This window comes from Diospyros lotus, chromosome 7 (genome assembly GCF_014633365.1).
Source record: "Diospyros lotus cultivar Yz01 chromosome 7, ASM1463336v1, whole genome shotgun sequence".
Lineage (NCBI taxonomy): Eukaryota > Viridiplantae > Streptophyta > Magnoliopsida > Ericales > Ebenaceae > Diospyros > Diospyros lotus.
The window spans coordinates 35332033-35345192 of NC_068344.1; the positions used below are offsets into that span (position 1 = coordinate 35332033).

The following is a 13160-nucleotide window of genomic DNA, read 5'->3' on the forward strand; positions in this document are numbered from 1 at the left end:
TTTCACTTTGATCGAGATATTTACATTTTTAAAATTTATTACTACATTGAGAACGTTCTATAATTTTATATATAGTGATTTATTATAATGTAATAATTCATGTATTTTTCTTTATCCAGAATAACAATACTAGCTAGTTACCAAAATTATAATATTAAAAAAAATTAATAATAAGATTGATAAATCACAACTAGGATATTATTCATATTAATGAATTAAAATATTGGTTTAATCAGCAGTAATTAAATATTAATATATTAAAAAAACTTGTGATGAAAATGTATGTATTTGTGTTAATAGGAAGGGTAAAATAAGTGAAACAATTTTTTCTTAAAAAAATTGTAAACAAGGGTGTGTATAATTTAGTCAAATCCGTTGAACCAAACTGAATTAGTCTTCAAATATTATGTAATTTTGGTTTAAGTTTCATTTTATATAGGTTTAAATTTAGTTTTATGAAACCACACTTAAATTTAGTATTTAACACTTATTAACAATAATCTTATTTCAATAAGTTTGTTAATAATATTTTTTTTCCGTAGGAATCGAGGAAGCCCGATACGCAACGTCTTCAGCGAGGACTGTCACTGACCGAATCGAGCAATCCGTCGAGCCAAGTAAGTCCAGCTCGAAGACTCATGCTCGTGGCCCCCTTGTAGCAGAGTCGATATCTACCACGCTGCCCGTGGCCCCCTTGTAGCAGAGTCGATATCTACCGCGCTACCCACGATTCGAACGCACAACCTCAGCATATTCAACATCTGAATTCAGTGCGGTCGACCACTTGAACTACTAAGGGGTTTGTTGATAATGTTAAATTCCAAACTAACGGAAAGGGTTTAATTGAAACACACACAAAGAGAATATCAAATGTTAAAATTAAAAGAAACACTGTAACCAGAACCCCAAATTACAGGGTAGATGATACCCTCCTGCAAGCAACCAAGCACCTGCAATTGTTGCTACAACGATCAGAGGAGAATAGATAGATGAGCAAGCTGTTTCAAGAAAATAATAAGGGGTCCCTGCGCTTCCACCTGCCATAACTAAAGCGGTGACGCGCCAAAGAAAGCTCATCCAATTCTCCATGATCATTTAATACGATTAGAGAGCCAAAAAGGAACCCTCAACATAACCAAATTGTTGGGGGAAGAAAACCAACTGCATCGGTCGATAGATGCCCAGCCATCCATCAATCAATCCTTTGAAAAGAGGCAGTTAGTCGACAGATGCAAGGCCATTTGTCAACTAACAGTGGCCTTTCGTCCATCGGTCGACAAGTCGACATATGCTAAGTCATTTGTCGACTAACAGAGGGCTTTAGCTTAGGACAAGGGCTCCAAGCATGCAAGTCTCACCAATTTGCTTGCATGATCTACAACCTAACACAAAACGCATAATTCCCAAAGGTTTATAGGATAGAACGAACCCCTATTTCGAAACTCAAAATGGACCCACAAGATCAAACAAGAGTCTAGGGAGATTTACAATTTTCTTGACATAGGCACCAAACAAGAACAAACCTTTGAAAAATCTAGTTTTAAAACTCATATTTGCAACACACTAAAGTCTAAGAGTTTATAGAAGTAAAAAAGGAGAAGAACTTGCCTTAAAATCTCCTCTCGATGGCTTTCTTGAGATGATAGCTCCCAAGATCTCCTTACTTACACTCAACAAATGATCTAGCAAGAAGAAAAAGAGAAGAATAAGGTGAAGATATCTTTAACCTCCACACTCTTTTGGATCATAAGACGCAAGAAATAGAGGAGAAGGAAACCCTACCTTCTTGTTCTCTCTCCCAATGGCCATTTCTCCTCCTCTTCTTTCCTTGTCTTCTAGCTTCTTCTTCACATGCAAAAACGAACCCTTTCTCTCTTTTTATATATATATATATATACACGTATTTTCACACAATTACTTAAATGCCCTTAGAGTTAAAACGCTTAAATAAAAACTCCCCATGGTTTAAATGTTAGCTTAAACATTAGTCAATGCTTTGACTTTTCCCACTTCCTTAACAATTACCTATAAATATCACATATAATTCATCAAAAATTATTACTCAAGTAAAATACATGTTCTATTCCAAAATATACCACCTAGACTCTCTATTGGGTCGTTACAATAACTATTCTAATAAGTGTGATAGAAGAACTTGCTATCGCATTAGGACTTGGCACAATTAACAATAAAATGTAATGGCATAAATCATAATCTAAAATTGAAAGTAAAGGAGGAAAGTTTAATGCAATTAACCAAATAAAAGTCTAATCTTATACTTGTAACACCGATATTTTATAACTTTAAGCCAACATTGAATAGTTTCTCATTTTTACTTTTTTTTTTATTTTCCCTAATCTATAATCAATATTAGATCAAAGGACTTATCTAAATTTGAGATTGATTATTACTTATTAACTAGGCCGACCCTTATTCTCATACATACAAAAAAAATAATTTATTTTTAGCTAAATCTACTATGATAATGGTGATTTGATAATATCTCTCTTTTTATATATTAGATATATATATATGTATGTATTTATCTATCTATCTCTCGTCTCTATCTCTCTAACTTGGGTTTCAATTGAAACCCAAATCAAGTGAGTTCCAATCGCAAGACAATAGGATTTCTTCTTTTTTGTCGGAAGATACCCATCTATCTCTCTCTATGTTTCTCTCTCACTTTATATTCATTTTTTGTGTACATATCTCTCTTTATGGGTTTCAAGTGATGAGGTTTCTCTCTATTGTCAATTGTCTACAATCAACAACAAGAAGAAACCCCCTCTTTTTATCTCTCTCCTTCTCTATTTTTGTTTCTTTAGATTCTGATCAAAAGCTAGAGCAATAGGGAGAAACCTTATCTTTTTTCCTCTTTCTCTTTCATTCTAATACAAAGGTGATGGGGGACAACAATAGCAACTAACCATCCCAATAATTTTTTTTTTTTAATTTGTGTATAATTATGATATATGGAGAGAATACGGACATTTTTGAAATTTAAAATAGTTAATATTAGTTAAGTAATGACAAGGTATTTAGTGTTATGTAATATATAAAGTTAAAAGAAGTCAATAATATATTTGTTGAAACGAGCGGAAGACTCAAATAGAACTGATTGCAAAAATCATTCTCAAAATCCAAATGATTCGAAAGAAAGAGAAACACCCACACACTTACGCAATAAAATAGAACGCAAGCAAATCAGAACAAAGAAAACAGAAATAAAAAGATGACACAAAAGATTTACCGTGGTTTACCCTAGAATAGGGCTACATCCAAGTTGAGCTCAGGAAAAAAGAACTCATTGCAATATTTCGAGTAAGGTTACAATCTTACTACATACAAACTGTACATCAATGATTCCTCTAACAAAATAGCTTCACAATTATCAAATATAGGTTAGAAGCAAACCTAGAAACCAAAGATTACAACGAGAACATAAAAGATTCAAAAAATAAAACTTTGCTCACCAAACGAACCAAAACCCTTCTCCGATTTCTCTTCCCTATTTTCTCTCTCTCTTTCTGTGATTTTCTTCATCTACTTACCATCCCGAGGCACTGTAAGATAAATATGAGATTTGAGCAACTGGGATTTGATCCAATAAAGGCAGCATCAACGGCCATCAGTTGATCGTATAACACGATTAACATAAATGGGGTAAAGGACAATCAAGAGGCATCGGGCAGAGGTGCAGCCTTGATAGTTGCCAAGTGGCCTTCCATCAGCCGTCCAAAATGGGTAACTGAGGTTGCCAACTTTACCCTCCATCAAGACAACATCGTATTGATGCTTCACACATAACAATCTCTACCTTGAAGCATCAAGATGAGAGAGAAGCTATTCCCTAGAAATAGTGCAACATGCTTCAATTTCCCACTATCATAACTCATGTCAGTTAACGAATTAACCGACTTCAATGTGCAGTAAGCCCAAGCAATGCTTGAACTTGGCAGCAGTTAGAGCCTTGGTCCCCATATCAGCTAGATTGTCCTCGGTTGATACTTTCTTAATAACCACAGTTTCAGTTGCTATCAGTTCTCAGACAAAGTGATACTTAACATCTACATGCTTAGTCCTTTCATGATACATAGGATTTTTACAAAGGTGGATAGCACTTTGACTATCTGAGAATACCACCACTTTGCTTTGAAGCAAATTAATTTCACTTAAGAGGCCTTGAAGCCATATGGCTTCTTTAAAGGCATCTGTAATGGCCACGTACTCTGCCTCAGTCAAAGACAATGTAACCAGGGGCTGCAATTGTGATTTCCAACTGATGCAATTACCTCCCAATGTAAAGAAGTATGTTGTAGTGGATTTTCTGGAGTTGTTATCACCTGCAAAATCTGAATCTACGAATCTTACAAGATCAAGTGTATCATATCTTATTTAATAACATAAACCAATATTAACATAACCATTAATGTATCTTAACAAGTATTTCAAGGCATCCCAATGAGGTTTTCTAGGGTTTGATATAAATCTACTTAGTAATGAAATTGAATGAGCAAGGTCAGGCCTAGTACTGATCATAGAATACATAATGGTTCTAATTGCATTTGCATATGGAACATTTTCCATCTTAATGATTTCAGAATATGAAGTGGGACACTGTGCCTTAGAAAGAAGAAAATGACCGGCTAAGGGGACCATTACAGATTTATAATTATTCATTCCAAATTTTTGCATAGCTTTTAACAAGTAATCATGTTGCTGTATTTTTAAATTGAAACTACTTCTATTTCTTTCTATTCTCATTCCTAGAATTTTCTTAGTATGCCCTAAGTCCTTCATGTCAAATTTCATATTTAACATAGATTTTAATTCACTGATTTTGGACTTGGATTTGCTAATTAACAAAATATCATCTACATATAGCAACAAGTAGATAGGAATATCTAAAAGCATAAAATAGAAGCAGTTATCATATTGACTTCTAACAAAATCAATTTATGTTACAAAATGGTCAAATTTTTTGTACCATTGTCTAGATGACTATTTTAGACCATACAACGATTTCTTTAATAAACAAACATGGTGAGGTTTAATTGAGTCAATATATCCAACAGGTTGAACCATATATATTTGTTTATCTAAGTCACCATACAGGAAGACAGTTTTAACATCTAGTTGTTCAAATTCAAGATCAAAATGGACAGTAACAGCAAGCATTAAATAGATAGTTTTAAACTTGACAACTGGAGAAAATATTTCATTATAATTTATTCCCTCTCTTTGGGTAAAACCCTTAGCAACTAACCTTACTTTGTATTTAATTGGTTCAGAGGGAGACATACCTTCATTTAGTTTGTACAGCCACTTACATTAAATTAACTTTTGATTTTCTGGTCTGGGAACCAGTTCCCACGTTCCATTTGTAGCAAGAGATGCCATTTCCTCATCCATGGCTTACTGCCATCTAACACTGTCTTGAGAGTTGACATCCTCCTCATATGTAGAAGGCTCACTGTCCCTCAATTCATAACCTGCAACCAATGCATAGTACACTAGATCCGAATAAGCATACCTAGAGGGTGGTCTTACCATCCTCCTACTCCTATCCCTGCCTAGTTGATAGTCACTAAGATCTTGTTGGGGGGCACTAGTTTATTCCTCCTCAATCTTAGGGTCATCTATTTGTTCCTCATGATCAGAATTGTGATTAGATGTATGATCAGTAGGGGATGCAACATCTCCCAAATTTGGTTCAAGTATGGCTGGGGCACTAGACATGTCATTACCTACAGCTAGTTGTTCCACCTGAAGTTGAGTGTCCTCTAGGATGGCATGATCATATAATTTTCTCTTCTCATTAGGTTCTTCTGTGTTTGTTATCTTACAACGGAATTTGGCTTCATTGAATATGACATCTCTACTGATGATTATCCTAACTCCACCTGAATGCCTATCGCAAACACACATTTTTTGGATCTGGGTTCTAACTTACCTTGAGATTGATGAGCATACACCTCACAACCAAAAACTCTTAGATATTTTAAGTTTACTTTCTTACCAGTCCATATTTCTTCATGGTATTTAAAATTTAACATTGTTAAAGAGCTTTTATTGATTAGGTGAGAGACAGTTGAAAGTGCCTCACCCCAAAAGGATTTAGGCATACCTGAAGTAAATAGAAGACACCTAACTTTTTCAAGTAGGGTTCTATTCGTTCTTTCAGCCACCCCATTTTGCTGGGGTGTATTTCTAACTGTCTTAAGAGATGAGGCTTACAACCTAATATTTCTCTATCTCGGTGACAACGTTATTCGAAAGGTAGATGGTATGTCTAACCCTATTAATCTTTGGAACAAGTTTGATTCTTTATTTTCTGTTATGACTGCACCTAATCTTGTATATTTAAAAGCTGACTCTCGCAGTGGACTACACTGCTCACATTGTATTCTTTTAGCCATAACTTTCTGCCTCAATATTATAATTGAGATCCATTTTTTGGGTTGTAAACTAGACGTCGAGGGATTTGATTTGATATATAATTTGGGATATTTTGGTTGTAAAATGAATCACAAAAGTCATATTTTAAAATGACATACCATATTAAAAGAATGAATTATCAAGTATGTGCTTACAAAGAGTTCATAATTGTAACAAAAGTGCCAAGATGATCAGATGGGGCTCAACTTTAGATGAGGCATAGGATGCTCACATACATGTTTCACATGCATGATATACTTATATGCACATTAACACACCTATTATTTTGCGTGGAGGAAAAGTAAAAAGATATCCTATAAAGAGGGAAGTGTAATACTGTGGGTTAGAGTCCCACTGCATTTGTACCCCATGGTGTGACTGTGGGTTAGAGTCCCCTAGCATCTATCATTGTGATGCGTAATACTATGGGTTAGAGTCCCATTGCAGCTATTCTAACTTGCCTGAAATGTGGTCAGGGCGAGGGTGGAAAGGGGTCCACGAGATGATGGAGTGTACATTTTACTTGGTAACATATGACATATGTTGATATGATATATATGGGATGCATGTATCGTTGAGTCCGAAATGCATAATGTAATCACACATGGTAAAATAAATTGGTTGTACGTTTATTTATGTCTCATTGTTTCCTACTGCCTTACTTTTTCATAAATTATACTTGATGGGTCTTGTGACTCAATTTGTTTATTGTGTCAATCCAGATAAAGGGAAAGCGGCAGTGGGCGATGAGTCTAGTCACACCGGATGTTGGGAGATGCATAGTGTGTACAGAGTCACCTCGGGCGAAGGATCCTAGGGAGTGTTTTGTTTCTTTTTAGCAGGGAATGGAAAACAATTGTCTTAATGTAATTTTTGTTTCATGCCACCATATTTTCTTTTTATTGTGTGGGTGGCTAAACCCAAACCAAACATGTACTTAATGGTGTTGTATGAGTGTCAAGTTCTCTACGTTTAAATGTTAGTATAATGTCACGAAAGTACTGTTGGATGCTTTGTTTCCATTTCTTAGCAACCTTCTCACGGATTGCCTATGCTAACAGGTGCGTCGGGAGGCGAGTTGTGACATTACAAAAATTATTCTCAGAATCCAAATGCTTCGGAAGAAAGAGAAACACCCACACGCTTATGCAATAAAATAGAACGCAAGCAAATCAAAACAAAGAAAACAGAAATAAGAAGAGGACACCAAAGATTTACCGTGGTTCACCCTGGAATAGGGTTACATCCACGTTGAGCTCAGGAAAAAAGAGCTCACTGCACTATTTTGAGTATGGTTATAATCTCACTACATACAAACTGTACATCAATGGTTTCTCTGACAAAATAGTCTCACAATCATCAAATACAAATTAGCAGCAAACCTAGGAACCAAAGATTACAACGAGAACAGAAAAGATTCATAAAAGAAAACTTTACTCACCAAACGAATCAAAACCCTTCTTCGATTTCTCTTCCCCCTTTTCTCTCTCTCTCTTTCTGCAAATTTCTTCATCTACTTACCATCCTAAGGCACTGTAAGATAAATATGATATTTGAGCAGCTGGGATTTGATCCAATAAAAGCAGTATCGACGGCCATCAATCGATCGTATAACACGATTAACATAAAGGGGGCAAAGGACAATCAAAAGGCGTCGGGAAGAGGTGCAACCTTGATGGTTGCTGTAATACCCCATATCTGTATGAGGTCACCGTGTAATTTAAGTGAATTTAAAATACCGAAAAAGGAGTTTGATAGTATAATAAATCGCCGAATCAACTGGAGGAAGTACCCCGGGACTTAGATGTCTAAAGAAAATGGTACATTAGTAACGAGCGTCCCGAGGAAAGAACTATGGTATCGAAAGAAATAAGATCGGGAATAGTTTTCGGTACAGGAAAAATACAGCTGTTGATTAGGTCGTAATACTGAATTGTTATAAACGACTTCCAAAAAGTCAACTGAGCATGTCAAGAACTAGTATTTGATGTATAGAACAATCCTTAAGTAATTTCGGATTGAATCGAGTGGATTTAGGTCAAAACGATCAGTCGGGCCTAAGTGTAATTTTATAAATTTGCCCGAGGGAGGTCAAAACGGTAATTTTTCAGAAGTTTCAAGGGGGAAATGAGAAGTACTAATCTTAGGGGTCCTAGTGATGGTGCTGGGAAGATCAGGGGCTTGAAGATAAGGACCAAAATGCAAAAAAAAATTTCAAGAGGGCCAAACTATAATTTTTGAAAAACTGCCAAAGCATGGCAGATCTGGCCGGAAAATTCAGAGATTTAGACAGCAAATCTCGTTAGGGAATGGCCAAGGACGGTTCTGGTGACGTGTAGGAGAAGAGATGGCCGGAAATCAACCACGTGGGGATCAGATTTGGCCTATAAATAGCTAAGGGTTTTGGCCGATTTTGAAACACCAAATCGCTCGAGTTTGAGGGCGAATCGAGGGAAGCCAATAAGGGACTTTTGATCCTTGAGGCAAGAGGAGCATTTCTGATAAATTTCGTGAATTTTTGGGATGTTTGGAGGGTGTTTCGAAGGCTGGTCGGAAAGTTGGATGGACCGTCGTGTCGCGCCTGAAACTGCCTGATCGGGGCCCTTGCCGGTGGTCTTTCGGCCTGAAATCAGTGGCAACGTGATCGAATGGAAGTGGGCTTCTAGGAGGTGTGATCGGGGTCGAATTTCGATCACCGCCCAGCGACCAGCTCGCCGAAGAAGAAATGGTACGTGCAGTGCACGCGCAGCTGCCACTCGCAGCACCACTCGCCCGCGCATGAGGGCGTGTGAGGGCTTAGGTATTTTTGGAATTTTTTTATTATTTTGAGAAAAATAAATTAAGAATTATGGTGGAAGAAAATTTTAGAAAATCTTGGAAGAAATTGTCATTTTGTAATTTTCAAAGGAAATAAGGCTTATGAAAAATAGGAGGAAGTATAGGAAAATTTTCAAAAAATTCTAGAAGTTAGGAAATATTTATTTATGAATTTTTGTGAAGAAAAATCGAGGAAAAACTTGAGTAGGCATTTATTAGAATTTTGGAGGAGAAATATAGAGAAAATAGGAAGAAAATTACGAAAAATTGGAGAAAATAGATATTGATATGTTTTTGAACAAACATGATGTCTAGGGTATCGTTGAAGCTCGAGGTTGAACTATAGAGTGTCTGGCACGAGAATCGAGGATGGGCATGCAAATCGAGGCGTATCGCATTTTTCGAGAAAATTTGAATTGCGTCTAAAGGTGAGTGGTTCTACTCGAAAAGACTTATAGTAGTATGTGAATGGTTTACTGTGAGTGTTCATCCATATGGATTGGTTATTGTGATGGTTTGTCCAAACGGTTATTTACACATCCATTGAATTTCGTACGATATATTGAATACATCGAAATGTTAATTTTAAGTTATGCATGTTATGATTTCTGGCATTGGCATTGGCATGTTATCCATGTGGGACGTGAGTTGTTAACCTGTGATGTAGCCCTGAGTAACAGCACTTGGGATGCGTACCAAGGATTAATACTAGGTGACCCACTTGGGACGGGGCTGAGACGGACTTCACCTTACGGTACTCAAATGGCGGGGCTGAGAATAGACACCACCCTGGTTATTGGCTCAAGTAGTGGGGCTAAGAGTGGACACCACCCCAGGTTCCTTTGAGCAATAGCATTAATTCCGAGGTGTCGTTGATTCCGAGGATAGTGCTGATGTGATACTCTTGAGACTAGGGTTGCATTGGATTTTGGGAATGCTTTTGAGTTGGAGCATAATGCCTAACAATGACAATGGGGTGATTCCCGGGTTCATATGTCAATGTTGTTCCTCTTAAGCAAGATTGAGTTTGCCAATGGGTCGGTGTGGTCGTGTCGCCTTTAGAGAGATTGCATTTTTCCCTGTTAGGGCTAAGTACTACGTGGGATTCTCTTAGGCTGGTGCATTTGTCGGTTTTAAATATGATTTTGCATATCTGCATGAAAATGTTTTTAAACTCTCACTTAGATGATGATTCAGCATCTAATTTTTGGACTATGTTCCTGGAATATTCAAACGTTCCAGGTAAAAGCAGTGGCGCCAAGGGGAAAGAATGTCATCGAAATGTAGTTGCTATGTTTAGTTTTCGTAGCGATGTGCAGAGGTTATATAATATTTTGATATTTTCATGTGAAACATCGATTCGGTTATTATCTGTAAAAGGAAATTATCAATTATATATCATTGAGGTTTCGATTTTGCTTCCGCTAATGTGTTTGATAATACTTGTCTTAGTCTATTAATTGCTTTAAATTTTGATATGCTGAGAAGATATAGTCGGGATTGTCGGGAAATGATTATGATGAGAGTATGTATATTGAGAGATGTATGTAGTGTGTATAATGAAAAAAAAAAAAAAAAGTATTTCCAAAATCTCGAGTTAACGCACGCTTGGAAAAAATAGAGCGTTATAGTTGTCAAGTGGTCTTCCATCAGTCGTCCAAAATGGGCAACTGAGGTTACCAACTTTACCCTTCATCAAGACAGCATCGTATTAATACTACACACATAACAATATTTAAAATGAGAATACTCAATATAATTTAACAAAATGTAAGACATGATGCATTAAATTTACCTTAATAATAACCATTTCAAAGAATTAATTAAATACACTATGAATAAATTTATCAACGTCCACGACTAAACGGGACAAATTTCACATAATCAGTGCATTTTTATTTTTACAACTAAGCAAGTGATTAATGACAGGTGATAAAGTTAGGGTTCAAATTGCAAGACTACTAATTTTAATATATTTTTAATTAAGTTTGTTTGTCAATGATATAATTTATGAATTAACGATATGAGACCAATCATATATACAAGACTTTAAATAAAAAATTCTACTTAAAAATGGTAAATTATTAGATGGCATTCATGCAAATAAACATGTAAGGATACACTGGTAATTAAAGTAACTACCCTATCAGACAATTCAAAAAATTTCACCCAGCAAACTATATATGTTGCTGAAATTTCTCTATTTTAATTAAAAAAAAAATATTCTATTTTGTTATTTCTTCCTTTTGCCTTTTCACATTATCAAAGCCTTTCTATTTTGTTCTTCCACTTTGCACACTCACTTTACAGAGCCCAAGAAAGTATTAGAGAATGAAGGTTTCAATACCCAATGCTAATTAGGAATGTCCTCGCGCGGCTAATAAGGAGAGAGAAAGAGAGAGAGGAATTGTTTCTTTCTTTAGCTCTGTGTGGATTTCTTCAGCGATGGGTTAGCTCTTAATTTGAAATGGGAAAACTATAGCTTTCATAAAAAATTCTCATCACAAATGATGAGGACTCTCGTGAAGTTAAGTTTTGATTATTATGTTATTATTATAAGAGTTTTCATGTTATGTATGTGTAAATAAAAAAAAATAAAAAATTTTAAAGAAAGTTTATTAAGTGATGTTTGACAGTTATAATTTAATTTTTTATTTTTTAGAAAAAAAATTAAACAAAATAAATCTTAATAGTGTAATAGTAAACTTCTCCATAAATTTATTTTGTAGAGATGTCATAATTTTAAAACATAGTTAATTTTTGGTTTTTATGTAAAATATATTAAAAGGTAATGTTGCTGACAGACGAGACTTGAAGCAACACTTGCTATTGCTAATTCCTGCAAGCAATGGGTTCTAGTCTTCCATGATAAGTTTTAATGAGCATGTTAATATTTGGATTTAATTTAAAGAATGAAAAGTTAATAGAGAAGTAGAGTAAAAAAGAAGAGAAGAACTGTTTTTCTCTTGATTGGTAATAACTGTTTTTCTCTCTTCCTCTTGGATTGCCATGTTTAGCAATTTAAACCAATCGATGCTGTGCTGCAATTGCATATCAACGTTGGCCATTTATAATGACAGTGATTCAGTGAAAGAACAATAATATAAAAGATAAAATTACTCTCTTTTTTCCGGTAATTTTAGTTGTTAGGCAATTGATTACACTAATTTGATAGTTTAGAACATTGAAAGTATTATGCAACTAAGAATATCATTGAGCTATTGTGACGTGCAACCCCCATATCACAAAGGCTACAAGAATTGCATTTATAATTTATTTATCAATGAGGTATAGAAAATTAAGTTTAGATGGTGTATTTGTTTGATAAATTATGATCAACAGTAAATTATGAATTTGTCTGTGGATTGTGAATTTTTCATAACCTGATAAATTGCCCCATACCTCACATATCCTTGATTTTATTTACTTGAACATAGACTTAATTGTGAGTCTTAGAAACTCCCTAACATTTTTCCTATCTTAGGAGAAAGACGATTTACTTTGAAGAAATTAATTACTTTTCTCGACTCGAAGTATTCAAATTTGAATTGCTTCCTTTGGAGAAGGTGCGAGTAGAGTTAGGAGGGCTGCTAAAACTCAAAAACTTTACCCTAGTTCACTAGAATCCAAGAATAAGGTTTTCAGGTAGAATCAAAAATTCATTCAACCATGACTGGTTGTGGAGGATGCTAGTAGAATTTATCATGTTTCATTGGCATACTTCTTTTTTCTCCTCTTTTGTTTTTTGGTCATGTTTATTTTTTTGAAGTTTACGGTTTGTTTGTTAGCATGTTTACCGATTGTTTTTAACTATGTTGGTTCCTAGATGTGTCAAGAGAAACACATCACTTAAGATGATTATTCTTGCGTGATTCTCGGTAATCATATTTTCGATTACATTA

At 35.2% G+C, this 13160-nt stretch overlaps 1 protein-coding gene across 1 annotated transcript in view; it reads right to left on the reverse strand.

The window, feature by feature from the left end:
• Window positions 1-1016: 1016 nt before the first annotated feature.
• LOC127806316 (toMV susceptible protein tm-2-like) overlaps window positions 1017-13160 on the reverse strand; it is a 74045-nt gene continuing 61901 nt past the window's right edge. The window contains exon 3 of the mRNA XM_052343535.1: window positions 1017-1037. The gene's annotated coding sequence lies outside the window, so the exon portion shown is untranslated. The remainder of the gene's footprint in view (window positions 1038-13160) is intronic.